The following is an 18,435-nucleotide window of genomic DNA, read 5'->3' on the forward strand; positions in this document are numbered from 1 at the left end:
ATTGTTGATGGGGCCAACACACATATGTTAGATAGCTAGCTGTATGCATGATACATGTGTCAGGCTTCTACAAGTAGAAAATAATCAAAGGGTTTTGTAAGATTTTTAGGAAAATAAATTATTGGGCTATATTTTCCTAAAGGTATGTTCGGTTAAAAAAAATACTACATTTGACCTTCCTAATCCATTATAGTCACTTCCAAAATATAATTTGTTTTGATTTTATACAGATTTTTCCAAAAGTCAGATAATTAAGGATTCTGCCTTTTCGGTTTCAGAGAAATTTGAATTAAGCATTTTATGAGACCTTGTGGGTACAGTTTGAATCTACTAAGGAAGGAAATTGAGCATTAAGCATAGCACCTTTCTCTTGCTCCACCATACCTTCTAAGGGCTCGCATGCAGAGAATACCTGTGATCCAGTGCCAGCTTTCCTCACCGCTTTGCATAGCCAGCTTACATTAACTTGAAAGAGAGTTCCAGGTGCATTCAAGTTCTGCTGAAGAAACGGAAATTGGAAGCTCTATTACGAGCTTAGGCCATTTTCAAATCACGTGAGTAAGAGACGGAGTAATGTCATTAGAATTTATTTTTGCTCCCTTTTTATCATGACTGTTTTCAGGACAGATGGAAAACTGAACCAACACCTAAGTGTGTATAGACATAGGTATAAGGATTGTTTCTGTGTGGCAAAACAATATGGACTTTCATTTCTTCACCAACACAGACCTCAATAGGATTTTTAAAGTAAATGTTAACATAGGTGTAAAACTTTAGTCAAATGTATATTTGACTCCCTTTTCTTTCTCCACTAAGGACTTGTTTTCTCTGATGTGTTCAGACACAACATTAATATGGCTGACATGGCACCAATTTTACTAGGCTCCTTAGTTCAAGGGAGCAGAAAGACCCCTTAGTATTTCTGTCTCCAAACCAACCTTCCATCATAACCTAGCGTAATGCCTACATGATCTAGGTGAATTTTTACACCACCTTAACTTTGCTTATCCCTAGGAAACAGGATGCCTGAGTCAAAATTCACCACCCCAACCCCCGACCCCGGCCGTGACCAAACTGGCTAAGGCTGGTGGGATACAATGACAGCTCACTTGACCTCGGAAGAACCTCTAACTTCCTTATAATCTAATTTATATGCTAAATGACACTGCCACCAATGCCATGACAATTGACAATCACCATGACAATGACCAGAAGAAACCACCAAAGGACAAAAATTCCAGTTTTGAGAGGTTCTCCACCCATTCCCAGAAAAGACATGAATATTTCTCCCTTTGCTTTTAATGCTCAACCCCTTCATTAAAGATGTCCTATATCTGTGGCTTCCCAGCTCTACTGAGTTGAGAAGTTGATTTGTAGCCAGCTCTTGCTTCTCAGTTCCATGGCCATTGAATAAAGCCTGCATTACTTGACTCTCACTTTCATTTTTATGTATTGGCTTTGTGGCACTGAACAGGTAAAGACCCCATTTCTGGGGAGACCAGCTTCTTCAGTAATAATATCTCTGGGAGATCTGACTTTATTGGTCTAGCTCAAGGTTCAGATGACGTATTCAACCCTTGTCAAACAAGGGCTGAGCATAGAGCAGCAGGAGCTCTTTCTTTTCTTTCTTTTTTCTTTTTTTTAGATGGAGTTTCACTCTTGTCATCCAGGCTGGAGTGCAGTGGCATGATCTTGGCTCATTGCAACCTCTGCCTCCTGGGTTCAAGCTATTCTCCCGCCTCAGCCTCCCAGGTAGCTGGGATTATAGGCACGCACCACCATGCCCAGCTAATTTTTGTATTTTTAGTAGAGACAGGGTTTCATCATGTTGACCAGGCTGGTCTCGAACTCCTGACCTCAGGAGATCCACCCGCCTTGGCCTCCCAAAGTGCTGAGATTACAAGTGTGAGCCACTGCACTGGCCGAGCTTTTTCTTCTAAACATTGTGGATGCCTATTCCACAAGGCAATCAGTGCCATCAAGAAAATTGCTCGTTGTCTAATCAGGAATGCTGTAAGTATGAGCTGAGGTCCACCAGGGTACCCAGAAGATGTCCCTCACTTCTCCTTCAGGCCTTTCTTTGTCTCCTCTTTTCGTGTTTCAGTATTCCTGTGTGCTGATGTCTTTGTGTTTCCAACTGTCCTTCAAATTTTGCTCTCAACTTCTCTCCCTTTTCTTTGTCAAGGGAAAAGTGCTGCGATAGATCAGTGATTCTCAAACTTGAGCTTACATCAGAACCCCCCGGAGAGCCAGTGGAAACACAGATTGCTGGTCTAAACCCCAGAGTTTCCAACTAGGTAAGTCTGGAGTAGGACCTGAGAAATGCCATTTCTAACACGTTCCCAGGTATCATTGACTGAATTTCTACCCTCCTCCCCCAATTTATATGCTGAAGACGTAACCCAGTATATTTGGAGATAGGATCTTTGAAGAGGTAATTAGAGTTAAATGAAGTCATGAGGGTAGGCTTTAATCCAATATGACTGTGTCCTTATAAGAAGAGGAGATAAGGACACAGGGAGAAGATGCTCATCTGCAAGCCAAGAAAAGAGGCCTCAGGAGGCCTGCTGATACCTTGATCTTAGACATTTTAGCCTTTATAACTGTGAGAAATAAATTTCTGTTTTTTAAGGCACCCAGTTCATGGTATTTTGTTATGGCAGCCCTGGGAGCTAATACACCAGGTGATGCTGATGCTGCCGCTGGTCTTAGGACCAAACTTTTAGAACCATTGGGTTAGAGGGTAGAGAGCAATTACTGCAATTTAATCTCATCATCAAACCATTAAGGTTTAACCCCACTTGTGTCCTAATTCTCAGGTTTATCATCGACAACTTTGGGTTGCAAAACTACTGTAATATAATCAATCTACCAGCAGGAATAAGACATGTTTCCAATCCTCAAGCAATCTAGCTGGAATAGTAGGGGAATAGATGTCTTTAGATGATGGAGCTGTTTCTTTTATTGTGTTGGGCAAATCAGTTCTTTTTATCTGTAAGCAAGAATGATAACTATCATATTTACTTCATAGAGCTGTGGTGAGGATTCAAGTAGGTGATATGTACATACATTTCAAAGTGTTATAAAATATTAGCTATTACAACTTGTTTTGAATGTGTTTGGAACATCTGGTTCTTAGAGTACGGGCCCTGTGAATCTTCCCTGCCATGAACAGTCCATCTTCCTGCCTCTCTGGTTCTTCTACCTAAGGGAAATTTCTAACAACTCTTAACAACTCTTTAGTATTTTCCAGAGTTGCTGCAGCCCTGGACTGTTACCATATCCCCCTCTATCCATCTCTCTAGCCCTCTGAAGCTTTGATCTTCCTTGAGTTGCCAACTTTATTTGCCATATGCTTATCTTATCTCTTTTCTGGACTATTGCTCTGCATTTTTCTTCTTTGAGCCCTGTTCACATGGCAGCCAGAGCAATCTTTTTATAGTACAGATGGGATCATTTTTCTCCTTTGCTCAATCTTTCGATAGTTTTCCACTGCTCTCAGGCCTAGAAGGTACTGCACAATTTAGGTCTTACCTATTTCTCCCAACTCATTCTATACCACCCTTCCAGAATCCCCACGACCCATGTGAGCTTCCCTTGTGTTTCTGGAAGCCAAGCAACCCTTTCCTAACTCAGCAGTTTCTCAGCCTGGAACATTCTTCATCAGGCTTTTGCCATGGCTGACTCATTCTCTACCTTTGGGACTCAGTTTAGCTGTTACTTCCTCAGATGCTTCTTGTATCATACAGTGTTCATTTTCTTTATAGCCTCATATCATCTGTTTTTGTTTTCTCTGTTTACATATTTACTGTCCAGCTCCCCTGCTAAACCATGAGCTCCCATGAGAATGGCTATCTGCTTAGCAAGCTCTGTCCCTGGTGCGTGGCAACCACAATGTCCATGTGCAAAATGAATGAAACATGAGTATTGCTTCCAGGAAGTAACATCTAGATAGCCATCTGGATTATGTCCTTGCTTCTGCTGTATTTTTTCTCTTGTTTAGGAAAACCAGAGCAGTATGTTAAGGCTTGTCATTTTTATTTTTTATTTTTTTGGTATTGCTTTTAATGTACTGCTTTTGTCTGAAGACCCTCCTAAATTCTCTCTCTCTCTTAACTAACCTATCAAGCCCAACCTCCCACAGATTTTTGGTCTGTGAGGATCAGGGTTAAGCATTGACTTTGAGGTTAAAAACTCTTTGACCTTGGGCTGGCCATCCAACTTCTGTAAGCCTTAGTTTCTTTCTCCATGAGAATAAAGACTCCTAGGATATAGTGAGGTTTGTGTGAGGGTGACAGATGCGGTCCTTAGCATGCTGCTGTGAAACATGGAGTAAGGGCTCGATGGATATCAGCTACACACTTAGCCTCACATCCGCTCATCATTGTGTCTTCTTACCATTCAGGTGTCCAGTCCCACTGTTCCCCTGACGCTCCTCATTCACAACTTTGCTGTTGCATGGGACCAGGTCGTTCCTCCCAAGGCAGAAAAATTCTGTGTTTTTCTAAATTCTACCCATCCCTGATCACCTAGTTTAAAATTCTATCTCCAATCAGAAGCCCAGCCTGGGTCCACAACAGTTCACCCTGCTAACTAAAGGCCAGTAACTATGTTTGTCAATGAAAAAAACAGAAAGAGCTTTAAGAGCCACTGATTTTTTACCTTGTTCTAGGCTGAATGTGAGAGGGTACTTCCATTTGTTACCTTGTATTGCCTCAATAATCTTCACAGTAATCCTGTCTGATAGAGGCCATTCTCCCCAGTTTCCAGATGAAAAAATTGTGGTGTAGGAGAAGAAGTAATGAGATCTAGCAGGTTTTCTATCCCAGATTTCTCCAATAATTACAAGGAACGTCATCGCCTACTGGTAAAGTTATTCTGATTTGAAACAATCAAACAAACAAAAATCTAGTTTAGTGGAGAGCTAAAAAGGTCATGACCAAATGCTCAAAAACAGAGAAAAGTCTGGATTTAGGTTAGGTCATCAGATAGCACGCATGCACACACACACACACACACACACACACACGCACAGAGGTGAGTATCTTGATTATAGATGAAGCTAATAAAAAATGAGGACAAGAAGCTGAAGTTAGATTTCTAAGCCAAAGTCAGGCCAAAACCAATGCCAGAGCTATGAAGAAGCACCAGGGCTCCAGCCCCCATGGCACAGGGAAGGGGGAGAGGAGAAGACCTTGGGTCACTAATGTCCTGGCTCAGCGCTCCTGCTGAACGCAGTGCTCGAGTTACTTGACTAGATTTTCAGTGTGAGTCTCTTTTTTTTTTTTAAGATGCAGTTTCACTCTTGTTGCCCAGACTGGAATGCAATGGCACTATCTCGGCTCACTGCAACCTCCGCCTCCTGGGTTTAAGCGATTCTCCTGCCTCAGCCTCCTGAGTAGTTGGGATTATAGGGTTGCGCCACCACGCCTGGCTAATTTTTGTATTTTTAGTAGAGACGGGGTTTCTCTATGTTGGTCAGGCTGAGTCTTTCAAATTTAGAGCTGGATGGGAATCTTAGAAAATAATATAATAACTTAAAAGTAAACCCCACCTCATCGTTTTATAAAGTTGAAAATCTGATACTCAGAAGTGTTTCCAAATTCATTAAACTATTTCATAGCAAAGTGGAGGTTAGTGCATGGGTTCTTTGACTTGTGGTCCAATATGCCTTCTTTCTCAAAGCTAGTTCCCAGCACCAGCCCCAGGAACACATGAGCAGGAAAGTCAAAGATGGAGGAGTGACCAAACAGGACGATAAGAGTAGGAAAAACAATGAGAGGAACACAGGAGCCCTGGGATTGGAGGAAGCAGAGGTGGAAAGGCACGTTGGGCCTGAGATGAAGGGGAGCACTGGAACAGACAGTGGGTGCTGAGCTCAAAATGACTTCTTAAAACACCATCCTTGAATTATATCAGTGGCTCTCATCCCTGGATGCACTTTATAACCATCTGGGAAAAATAGATAAAAACACCAATTTCTGGATCCAACAGCAGACAGATGGACTAACTGACTCATTTCTGGATTGTGGTCCAGTTGTTACAGTTTGAAAGTTCCCCGTGTGATTCTAATGGAAAGACAGTAGACACCTTTGGGTTACAAGGAAGACTAGTCTAGTGGTTTTCAAAGATTGGTCTTCGGACCAATTGCATTTGTATCACCAGTTTGTTAGAAATGCAAAGTCCTGCCTCATTCCAGGCCTATTGAATATAGAACCTTTAGAAGTAGGACCCAGGAGCTCTGTTAACGAGGCCTCCAGGTGATTTGGAACACAGGTAAGTTTGGACACCAATGCTTGAGCTGATGGCCATGGTGTTTAATTAAGTTGTTAATATATTAATGCATTTTCCATCTAATAAAGGTCAGGCCATTCTTCTTCTTCCCATTCTAAAATTTCATAAAATTCTTCATTAAAACATCATAGATAAGACACAATCTGTAGGGATAAGACACACACTAACTTCCTTAAACAGCATTCAACTTACCACTGACATCATTATAATAGAATTAGTCACTAGATAATAAAATATTAAATATCAGAAGGTAAACCTATGTTATATGCCGTTAAAAGTAAGCTATTTTTTTTTTTTGAGACGAAGTTTCACTCTTGTTGCCCAGGCTGGAATGCCATGGTACCATCTCAGCTCACTGCAACCTCCGCCTCCCAGGTTCAAGTGATTCTCCTGCCTCAGCCTCCTGAGTAGTTGGGACTACAGGTGTGTGCCACCATGCCTAGCTAATTTTTGTATTTTTAGTAGAGACGGGGTTTTGCCATGTTGGCCAGGCTGGTCTTGAACTCTTGACCTCAGGTGATCCACCTGCTTCAGCCTCCCAAAGTGCTGGGATTATAGGCATGAGCCACCCCACTCAGCCAAAAGTAAAGTATTTTATCTGTAGAATGCCTCCCTAAAATATTTTATCTTCTAGTATCAGTTGTAGATGTGTGTGGCTTTTTCACTCCCCATTAAACAAAGAGGTTGTAAGGCGACCACAGCTGCTCCTGTACGTGAGATCTGCACACGTTTACTTAAGCTCCATACCTTGTGGGCTCACAATATGCATTAACTTGATTACATAACTTGCATCTGTTTGGTTTCTCTAGAAACCAGGAACCTTCAGTTACTGCAGCATGAAGGAGTCAACTGCTATAGAGACCACATTCCCTGGAGTTTTATAAACTATGCTGGTCATCAGACCACTTTTAGGGATCATGTAAGGTATTGATTTTGATCACCTCATGGTGTTTTTTAAAACATTTTTAAATTTTCCAGTTCTTAAGAAAAAGTCTTAAAAATGTAAATAGTTAATACTTGGGAAATTTTAATGTAAACTTCAGTCTCTTTGAAGTGAGTTGAGCACATACTAATTGTCATTTTGTTTCAACATCTTTTGGCAGTGCTGTTTTCATGTGTAACCAACCAATGAGTTTCTCGATAGTCACAAACAAAAGCAGAATAGTGCTTTCCCCACATGAAAATATTTTATGGTTCTGTCTTCTAGTTCCCTGAGACAGACACATCTGAAGTGAGGAACTGATGTAATCAAAATTATATTCTTAAAAAGTTCTCTTTTGTTTTAGTTTCCTTAGCAAATTCTCTCTCTCTCTCTCTTTCTCAATGGTTTCCAGTAGTGAGTTTCTTTTAAGAGAGCTTCATCTCTGTATTCTACTGCCTCTTCACCCACTAAAACACTTAGGTTTAATTCTTTTAGTGTAGACATAAAATATTGCTCTTTAATTTGACATTCCACTGAGTTAAGAGTGGCAATTCTCCTCAATTATTTTCTTTTTCCTTTTTTTTTAATTTTTATTTTTCAAACAGGGTCTCACTCTGTTGCCCAGGTTGGAGTGCAGTGACGTGATCATGGTTCAGTGCAGCCTGGCTCACTACTGCTTCACCTCCTGGGTTCAAACGATCCTCTCACCTAAGCCTTCTGAGGAGCTGGGACTACAGGCACACATCACCTCACCCAGATCATATATTTTTAAAATTTATTCTAGGGACAGGGGTCATCCTATGTTTCCCAAATTAGTCTCAAACTCTTGAGCTCAAGTGATCCTCCCATCTTGGCCTCCAAGGGCGCTGGGATTGCAGGCCCAAGCCATGACATCTGGCCATTTCTAAATTCTTCATGTAGAATATTTACATTTTATTATGGGAAAGACAGCTTTCAAAGATTAATACATCTTATAGTATAATGTTCTTAGCAAACAAACAGTTAATTTTTTAAATGAAAAGTCAAGATAAAAGAAAAATATTTCACAGAATGTTAAGGTAGTGTGGGATAAATTTAGTATCTTCCTATATTAACATAAGAAGCAATAAAATGCAATCACAAAAATAGCCCTGGAATGGAATTGCATGTTGGGAGTGATGGTTCGATGGCAACTCTGAATACAAAATGAGCAGATTGGAGAGGTTCTAATGTATTCAGGGCCAGAGAAATAATTCCTCAGACTTTTCTTCCTCTTAGCTATCTCCATTAACGTTCATGGTCAGGTTGGCCTTTCGGATAAAAGTGAGATAATGAACATCAAAATGCACAGAACCCTACTGGACCACATAATGGTTACTTAATACATGTTTTTGAATCTGATTCTGATAAATATAAGTATTGTCTCTGAAAACTTAACTATCAGGGAAAAATGGGTCAGTAAGTTTTCTCTATGGTAAGCCCATCTTTTCCTTATTTACTTATTCTGTATTGAACAGCTTCTGGGTGCCAGGGCCTGTGCTAAGTGCTCCGTTCCTACCCTTAATTAAAGACAGGCATGCAAGGCTCTAATTGTACTCAAATTCCTCTTGCGGACACACCAGAGCTCTCTCCAGTGGGAAGATCTTTAAATAGCCAATCTCTAAAAAGCACAGGGGAGCCACATCATAGGAAAAGATGTGAAAAGACAGTGGCATTTTCCACTTCTTTCCACCACCAACAAGGGGAAATGGCTGAGCAGTGCATCTTGCTCAGGAAAACGTGCCTTCAACTTCGATATTGCTGTCAATGGAAAAATATGACCACAGATTTCTTCCACTCTAGAATCCCCTCCCTTTTGTGGTATGTCTTTGCTACTTCATCCAGTGGTGAGGTTGCTGTCCCATTTCTTGAATCTGGGCTGGTTTTCTGATGGCTTTGGCAGAGAGAATATGACAAAAGTGGGGACGAGGGCTCAGGCCTATAATCCCAGCACTTTGGGAGGCCGAGGTGGGTGGATCACTTGAGGACAGGAGTTTGAGACCAGCCTGACCAACATGAAGAAACCCCGTCTGTACTAAAAATACAAAAATTAGCTGGGCATGGTGGCTCAAGCCTGTAATCCCAGCTACTTGTGAGGCTGAGGCAGGAGAATTGTTTGAGTGTGGAAGGCGGAGGTTGCAGTAAGCCAAAATCATGCCATTGCACTCCAGCCTGGGCAAGAGGAGTGAAACTCTGTCTCAAAAAAAAAAAAAAAAAAAATGACAGAAGCATCATGGTACAACTTCCATGTCCGGACCTGAGACTTAGAATGAACTTGGAAAGCCTGTGGTTTTCACCTCTTTAATCTCTTCAGATGCCACTCTGAATGCCACCATGTAAGGAGGCCAGTCCAGTCCATCAGGAGAAAAGGCACCATGTGGATAGAAACCAAACCAAAAGGCCACAGCCAAAGGCTGGCACCAAGGCCAGGCATGTGATCAAGGCCATCTCGAACCTCCCAACCTCAAGCTACTGTACGTAGCCACATGAGTGAGCACAAGAAGAATCAGCAAAGGGACTCCCAGCGAACCCACAGGATGGTGAGAAAAAATAAATGATGATTGTCGTAAGTCACCACGTTTCAGAGTGGTTTGTTACAAAAGCTGTTGTTAACTGCCACTAATATCCTGACAACTGCTACTAATATCCTCACACTTACTTAAAATTGTCACTCTGAAATCAATCTAGTCTGGCACAAAAACCCATATCTTTAGGATCCTAGTTGGTGATGACCATTTTGCTAAGAAAAATGGCCAAGAATCAAAGCTGGATGGTGTCTGTGTGTGTGCTTATGTGCACAGGCATCACACACAGGCACTTGGACATATCTGTGACAGTGGGTGACTATGCTGAAATTAGGGGAATGTGAAACAGAATTTAGAAAGCTCAGATGAATTTTTGTGGAGTAACAATGATTGTGATCTATTCTTCCTTTCCATGGAAGTTAAATAGACTTTGATGGGGACATCCAACATTCCAATCTGTTTTCATACTTGCCAATGTGCTAGGCCCCATTTATGAAGTGCAATAACAGCCAGATAGATGAAGACTTGTAAAACACAGACCAGGGCAGAATTCACTTTCTTAAAAAGGTGAAGTGTATTTGTACTCCTCATTTAGCTGAAGGAGAATGAGTCATTTGCTTAATGGATAATTTTAACTTGATTTCCAATAAGTGGATTAAGTAATTGAAGAACTTCAAGGCATCGAGAAATAGTTGTTGAAGCACTTGGAAACAAAATCAGAGCCAGGTCTGTCAGCAACTTATGATGGAAAATTCCTATTAGTCAACCTATCAATACGGCTTCATTATTAAGCAACATTCTAATGGCTTGGCTTCAGTGCTGACATGTTGCAGGCATTTGCAATGTTACACCAAGGTTGCAGGCTACCCTGATAGGCCTCATGCTGTTAGTCTACTTTGTTAAATAGAAGTTGATTTTATATTTAGCTGTGCATGGAGTGTACAGATGAAACAAATCACTTCTATAGGCTCAACAAGATGAATAGTTGCTGTTGAAAGCTAGCAAGGAGCTAGATGCAAGATTAATATGCAGTCCCAAGTTCCACTTCCTACAATTTTTATTGATTGTGTGAAAAAGTACTAAAATTCATGATTTCTTAGGTGAGTTGGATTGAAACTCTTGCATAGCTATAGTAGATGTAATTTCTCTGAAATGTACCATTTGTCTACAAATATAGCTTTTCATCTGGGACCACGTGCAATGAATTCTATGATGAGTGCAAAACCTTCCTGATGGCACTCTTTGCCACAGACATACCCTGGTTCCTAAACTAACTTCCTTGCCCTCTTTGGTCTTTGTCAAATTCCTCCTTGGGAGAGTTTTATAAATGCCCTATCCTGCTGTGATTCAAATACCAGGACTTATTTGGTGTTTGTTTTTCCATTCCCACAAACCATAAAAGATTGAATGTTGATATATTTTAGCATTAAGATTTTTCTACTAACATCTAAATGGCATGCCAACTAATTTGACAGAGAATTCCATTGTCTTTCCGTAGGTTTCAGGAAGAGAGAACGCCGATTAAAGCCTGCTGTTACTGATTTTACTTTTAGAGTTTGGAACCTAGATTTTGGCAAAATGAGAGCGAGGACTAGATGAGGTTTGGTTCAGGGCATCATTCCAGTTCTATAACCATTCAATAATTTTTGGAAAATAGATGTATATATTTGAAATAGTACACATGAGTGGTTTTTTTTCCTTTCTATTGAAATCCATTGTTTTAGAAAATTCTTGAAGTCAGTTACAATACTAAAATATTAATTTGATGAATTTCCTGGTTGATTTCTATTCTAGAACCTGTATTCTTTCCCATGAGATGGTCACAACGACAGAACATAATCAAGGAGGATATTGGGAGATTTATCATTTCTCATCTTTAAAAAAAATAGATGTTTGATTGATATTTATCAAAGCTTTGCTGCATCAGTAAAGGCTCAAGTTTATTCATATATGTTGAACCCCTTGGTTGTTCAGCTAAATAAAGTTTTGAACAGATTTGGAATACAAATCTTCAAAAATGCCTATCCACCTGCAGCATGAAACTTGAAGCTCATCCCTTTGGCTCAAAGTCCAGCTGAATTATGTACTTTTCCTTAAGTTTTAACTTTGACTATCTAAGAGTTTTACTGTAAGACTTCACTTCCAGAAAACATCCAGATATAGGGACTCTAACTACTCTACTCTGCTCCACGTATAGTTACGTTTTATTTTATGATAGTGGTTTTAAACCTTGTTATTTTATAACACATTTATGTTTTGTAGAGGCCTAGATGTCAATGCAAATTTCAAAGCAAGTGATCATGAGTCCTATTAAGGAGATAATATGCTTTGAAATAGGAGGAAGCGAGACTATTTTAAGAATGAGTGATGGTGCCCTGGCATCCCTTCTCCCCTGCACCCTCGGAGGGTATTTAGAGCTACCCAGAATGTGAGTCAGAGAAGGTACAGATAGGAAGAACAGTTCTCACGCCACAGGAGAAGTAGCAACTCAAGGACCTAGCTACTCAGAGCAGTGTGGCACTGCTGCTCCAGAAGTCTGGCTTCATCAGCAGTGATGCATGGCTCTGAGCTCTGAACAGGAAGCATGATTGATCTATGCTGAAGGCTTGGTTGATCTCTTGAATAAACAGAGAGATGATGGAATGGTGCACAGTGAATCTCTTCTGAAGACTGAACATCTTCCTTGGACCATGACCAGGGAACATACTGGAACAGAGATGCTTCTGACACCATTTTCCATCCCAACCCCTGTTCTCCTTAGTTTTCTGGTCTTAGGGTTACAAGTTGAAGTGAGTACCTTCCATTGTAGCACTCTGACTTCTAAAAAGTATTAAAGCCAATTTTCTGACTCATCTGCATTTCAAGTCCAAATATTTACTTTATTTAGTTGGATTAATAGCCCCGTAGTTTCTTATTAGTGAAACTTATTTAAATATGATAACGAACCAGTATTTCTTGTGGTAATTTCTGATGCTGGATATGTGAACACATACTATGCTCTCTTTAGTGGGATCCTATATGAGGACAGTAATTGTAGTTCAGCAGGACGTAACTGAAAACATCTGGCTCTGCTCCACTCTTTACATTGAATTTTACTTCGAAATTAAATTACATTTTGGGAAGATTTCCATTTGTCCATGTACAAGTTTGAAAATTGTTGGACAGCATAGAAATCATTTAAAAGACTGTCCTGTTTCCTGTATTGTCTCAAGTGTGTATTACTGTTCAGTTCTAAATTATTGTTTAAATGGATTGCTGTTTTTATATGGCTGAAAGGCAAATCATGTTAGTTTGGGCATACATTTATAGCAATGAAAAGGCACTTGAATACACATCATAGTTGTACTTTTGTTGCAGATACAGAACACAAACATAAAATGCACAAGTTAAATCTGCCCCAGGATAATTCTAATTGTCCCAAAATACATTTATGCACAAATATGACATAGAATGCTCTCTACTGGCAGGGCCATGTTGAAATTCTATTAATAACATGTTAATTTGTTATTTCACTAAACTAAGGTTATAGCTTTTAGTTGCGTATCTATTAATATTGCTGTATTAATTGCATGACAGAATAGATCAACATGTTTTAGCCATATGTTAGTTGTAGACAGCATGCCTGATTGATTGTGGACCAGTTATGACATCAAAAATATAGGCAAATAGAAAACATTCAATGGAAAACCTCTTGATCTTTGAGTTTTATGTTATATCCTATGAAAGGAGAATCTCCTACAAATGAAACTGCCTTATAACCCACTCTTTCCTATGGTTCTTCTTTCTGCAGCATTGAAATGATGGAAATCGTGACAGAAGATGAAAGAGAAATGCCAACACTTGTAAATATTGTGATATCACCTTATCATTATCATGAAGGTGGCTGTTGGGCAAATCTGTTCTGCTCTGCCTGTGGGTTGGAGGACTGTGGTACTAGAATGCAGCTTTGAGCCCTATTTAAAAATGCCTGATGACCAGAAACACACACGCACGCATGTGGGTGTGTGTGTGCGCGTGCACACACACACACACAAACACACACAAAAAGAGAGAGTGAGGGAAACAGAGAGCTCAAGCTTGAGCCCTTCTGCTACATAAAATTTAGCAGCCGTTAAACAAATAATTGCTTCATTTTGGAAGCTTGTTCTAATTAAACATTAGTCATACACTCTCCCTTGACCCCTGCTTTCTGTGTTAAAAATCACCATCCTTAAAAGCTTACTTTATGCATTGCATAATTACAAAAAGTTACCAGAAGAATGCAAATTTTTACTGTACAATTTGCTTTTTGAAAAGGAAGTGTGTGTGTGTGTGTGTGTGTGTGTGTATGCACAAATTTATGTAAGTGTGAAGATACATGATTGTATTTCACAAAAGTTTTGCAGCCATATTCCAAAAAGCATGAGGGAAATGAGAGAACATGGGTGATGTTTGGGAAACGAGGCTGGAGAAAGGAAAACAATAGGTACAAATTTCTACCAGTTTCCTCAGGCATCCATAGCAGCTGCTTAATGATACATGTATCATTATATCCTGGAGTAGTTGGAGGGCAGAACAGACTTGATTACACTACAGACAATTGTTTCACAATAATTCTGGGCCATTTTTCATTAGCTGTCTCCCCTCACAGCAAAACAAGAGGTAATTTTTTTAAGGAACATAACAAAACAAAACTAAACAAAACACCCTATACCACAGTAAGGTTGTCCAGCAGTAAAAGATTTTTAATAATTCATCACGTGAAACATTTTAGGCGAAATGCTAAATTTCTCAACTATGACAACAAACGAGTGGAAAAAAACAGAACTTAAAGTGATAAAAACAATAGGATAAATAAAAGAAATTGTATGCTCGCTTTTCATGATTGCACTATACATTGTTTTTTATGACCTTGCTTTGTCTGACAGGTTTTGTCACTAGTAGGGGGAATCAAAAAGGGTTTGTTTTGAACCAATTGATGAAGAAGCTGATTTCTTTTTAACAGATGCGTGGCAAACTATCTCTTGGTAATCATTTATGGATGTTCACATATCTGCTGCTTGATATCATGTCACAGCCCCCTTTTAGGTTTTCTTTCTAAGGATGTTGGAGGGTTCTAGTGAATTTGCATGGCTTTCAAAGGGCAGCATTAGCTGCTTCAGGACTCTGCCTTAGCTTGTGATGATAAGGAAAATAGGAAGTAATGGTCCAGGAGCTATGTCTCAAGCTATTATTCTAAGAATTTGATATGAATTTGCATATATAATCATTACAAGCACACCTATGAGGGAGGTACCACTATTAGTCCTATGTAATAGACATTAGTCAGGAGCTCTCCATGCATCTGTGCATGGCCCTTGGACAGCCTTCAGAGGACCTTGGCGCCCTTCTCAGAACCATACCTTAAAGGTATAAAATAAAATATATGAGAATACAAAGGAAATCAGTTATGCTGAAATAGTTAAGAAAAGATGTATTTGTATGTATACAACTTCATTAATGCATTCAATAAGAATATCTGTGACGGGACTCTAATAACAAGTATAATCTCAAAGTGGTGACGGGCATTGGTGATATTTTCAGATAGCTTCAACAACTCCAATAGGATAGGCTCCTTATGACTTCTACTGGCAAGAAAGTCACAGTATTGCTAATACTACTGTGTCTTGTTGCCTGCCCTCATAATCGATGGAAACTTCAAAAATTAGAGAAAATAAAGATGCACTCTTTTTTATCTATGCAAGTTCCTCACCCTACCCTGCAACTTCAAGCTCAATTCATCTTTTTCAATATGAGGAGAAAGGAATCAACAGATTTATTCAAATGGCATAATAGGAAGAGTCATGGATGAAGCTAGAGGCCATTATCCTTAGCAAACTGACACAGGAACAGAATACCAAATACTGCACGTTCCCACTTATAAGTGGGAGCTAAACAATGAGGACACATGGACACACAGTGGGGAACAACACACAATGGGGCTTGTTGGAGGGTGGCAGGTGGGAAGAGGGAGAGGATAAGGAAAAATAACTAATGGGTACTCGGCTTAATACCTGGGGGTGAGGAAATAATTTGTACAACAAACTCTCATGACACAAGTTTACCTATGTAACGAACTTGAACTTGTATCCCTTTACTTAAAATAAAAGTTTGAAAAAAAAAGAGTCAAGTAGACAAATTTAGAGAATCTGGGGCCTATTCTCATAAAAATGTCACAACCAGTGTTAAGTAGTTTCTACTACGAATGCTCTTGAGTTTTAGTCTAAAATGTGATTTTTCTCTCCAGGCGTTTGTCTATACTTCATGATTTGTCATTTTAAAAAGTGTGACAGTGGGAGAACAAGAAAGCTTGAAGGTCAAAGGTCATAAGGCCAATATTGACTGACAACATTTCCATCTGGAATTGGATGTCCTTTCCTTAAAAGGTATCTCTTGTATCTTTCTCTCCCAGCTGCTGACTGGGCAGTGATGTCCTTAGATTCTGCCCTCGGATCTTCCTCCATGCATCCCCTCACCCTTCGCATGGTCTCACCTCCTCAGAGCCTTCCCTGACAGCTCATTCTTCCTCCATGATCTGCCTTTTCTGCGTCATTCCAACCGTCTGGAGCACATGTTTTGTGCCTGATGATAGTCATCTTGTGCTTTTTGCCTAATAACTTCACATTTCCTTCGAAGGTATCCATCACATTGTATATTTCTTTTGCATATTTCATGTAGAAGGCAGTTGGAGATTTCTTGCTGAATTTTATCTTGCCCTCCGCAACTGCAACCTTGATAATACAGAATTGAGGTGTGTGTGTCTGTGTGTGTGTGTGTGTACAAAGTAAATCATTTTTTAATTTGTGGTTTAGTCCTGAAGCATAATGCCAGTCAGTCTAATCCCCCAATATTTAATTAAAGGTACAAATGTTGTTTCACTACTGAACTAGAAATGGACAGGCCTAGTTACAAGGATGAGACAGTATTCCCTGCCCTTAGAGCACTGTCTGCAGGGCAACAGACATGAAAACAGACAAAACAGACTTTGACAGCACACTCTAATGTCTGTGAATGTGGAGAGCACAGACACATGCATTTCGCAGAGACAGGGCCATGAAGGATACATAGATGTACAATTATAAATATATACATTTATATTTATTTAAGTTATATATAAAATTTTCTTAAATGAAATTGCATGTTCCAATTTAAAAAGAAAGGACCAATCGAGGCTTAGCTAGGAAGTGGGGAATTGTGAGTGGTTTTCAATAAAAAAAAACTGCCCAGTGAAGTGTGGGATAACTGGGAGAGGCTGAAAGAGATGCATTTGTTACCCCTGTAGACAGTGTTCTAAGGGCAAGGAATGCTGTCTCATTTTGTAACTAGGCCTCCCCATTTCCAGTTGAGTAGAGAAACAACATTTGTACCTCTAATTAAATATTGGGGTATTAGACTGGCCAAGCCAGACTTTGAAGTGCCTGGTATGGGCCACACAAACGTGTTTGGACTTCCTTTTACAAAAAACTAACACCTGGTAAAAACCTTAAATGAGAAGTAAAATCGTCAGGTTTGCTTTATGGAAAAACATCTGCAGCTGGATATGCAAGCCTTTAGAAAAGTGTATCTCAGGTATATTTCCTCCAATGTTTCAAGTTCTACTTTTCTTTGCCTAATACCCTCCTTTTCCTTTCCTTCCATTTGTGAAGCCAGCAACCTGAACATCACAACAGAGGCAAAGTCATCATCCTGTTCCAGAAGGGCAGTTTTACATTGTCCTTGCTGTTGAGCCCACCCCTTTTTCAGGCTATGAATTATGGCCCACACTTAGGTCAGCAGCTTTGGGCTGAACAGCCACCTCTGTCTATTTCACATAGCCTGATGCTGTCTGAGAAGCCTTTAAAGTTTGACTGAGGAAATTCAGGAGAGGGGAAACTTCCCTTGAATGGAATATGGAGTAACTCAAGAGACCTGAGTTGATTTCAACATTCCCAAATCAAGTTCTGGAATTAATTCTTCACTCCCCCCCCCAAAAAAATTAAGCGATAAATCTTTGTTCCAAAGAATTGAACAAGAAAAGTATCTTAGGAAGGCAATTCTTAAAGGTTTTAATATCACCAGCCAATTTGTAGAGAACAGGGAAACTAAGCCAGAGAATTTGGAATGTCAGAGATGGTGTGATAAGACAAACATCTTTCCTAACTTTATTCATTTAGGACATCTTTGCCTGCATGCTTCAGATGCTCAGAGTCTTGATTCTTTCAAAACAGAACGAAAAATTATTGAAACAATTTCAAGTAAACCAAATAATTGTTCAGAATAATGAAGTAGAGGTACTAGAGATGTAGAATAAGAACATTAGCATTAATTTGCCCTCAATTCAACTCAAAATATTGTCAATATCAGTTACCCTTCCACTTGAATTTTTACAATACACAACAAATGAGCAGGAGAATGAGACAGCCAGAGTGGGAAGTCTGTCTGCTTTAGTGGTAATGCAGCCCACATTTAGGGCTCTGGGAGCCATTCTCTCCTCCATTAGAGTTCTTCCTCCTCTTCATGAAAGTGGACTCAGCCCTGGGAAGGTAGGTCATGCAGGCAAAGCACCAAAGGGTCCTCACTTTTTGGAATTCTATGCCATTGTAGTAAATTTAGGAGCCCTAATATAGGAAATAGGAATCCCAAGACACCAGCAAGCAAAGAATGAACAGAAGTAGAGAG

General features: G+C 39.8%; 1 protein-coding gene and 1 long non-coding RNA gene across 2 annotated transcripts in view; one reads left to right on the forward strand and one right to left on the reverse strand.

Moving 5' to 3' along the window:
- The window catches only part of BLOC1S5 (biogenesis of lysosomal organelles complex 1 subunit 5), a 995,078-nt gene that overhangs the window by 840,888 nt on the left and 135,755 nt on the right, over nt 1-18,435 (reverse strand). The gene's annotated exons all lie outside the window — the stretch shown is intronic.
- LOC126952671 (uncharacterized) lies at nt 401-9,762 on the forward strand. Its single transcript, XR_007724999.1, has 3 exons — nt 401-554; nt 2,186-2,297; nt 9,549-9,762. It is a non-coding gene; the product is annotated as an uncharacterized LOC126952671 (long non-coding RNA).

This window comes from Macaca thibetana, chromosome 4, assembly GCF_024542745.1.
Source record: "Macaca thibetana thibetana isolate TM-01 chromosome 4, ASM2454274v1, whole genome shotgun sequence".
In the NCBI taxonomy this organism is placed as follows: Eukaryota; Metazoa; Chordata; class Mammalia; order Primates; family Cercopithecidae; genus Macaca; species Macaca thibetana.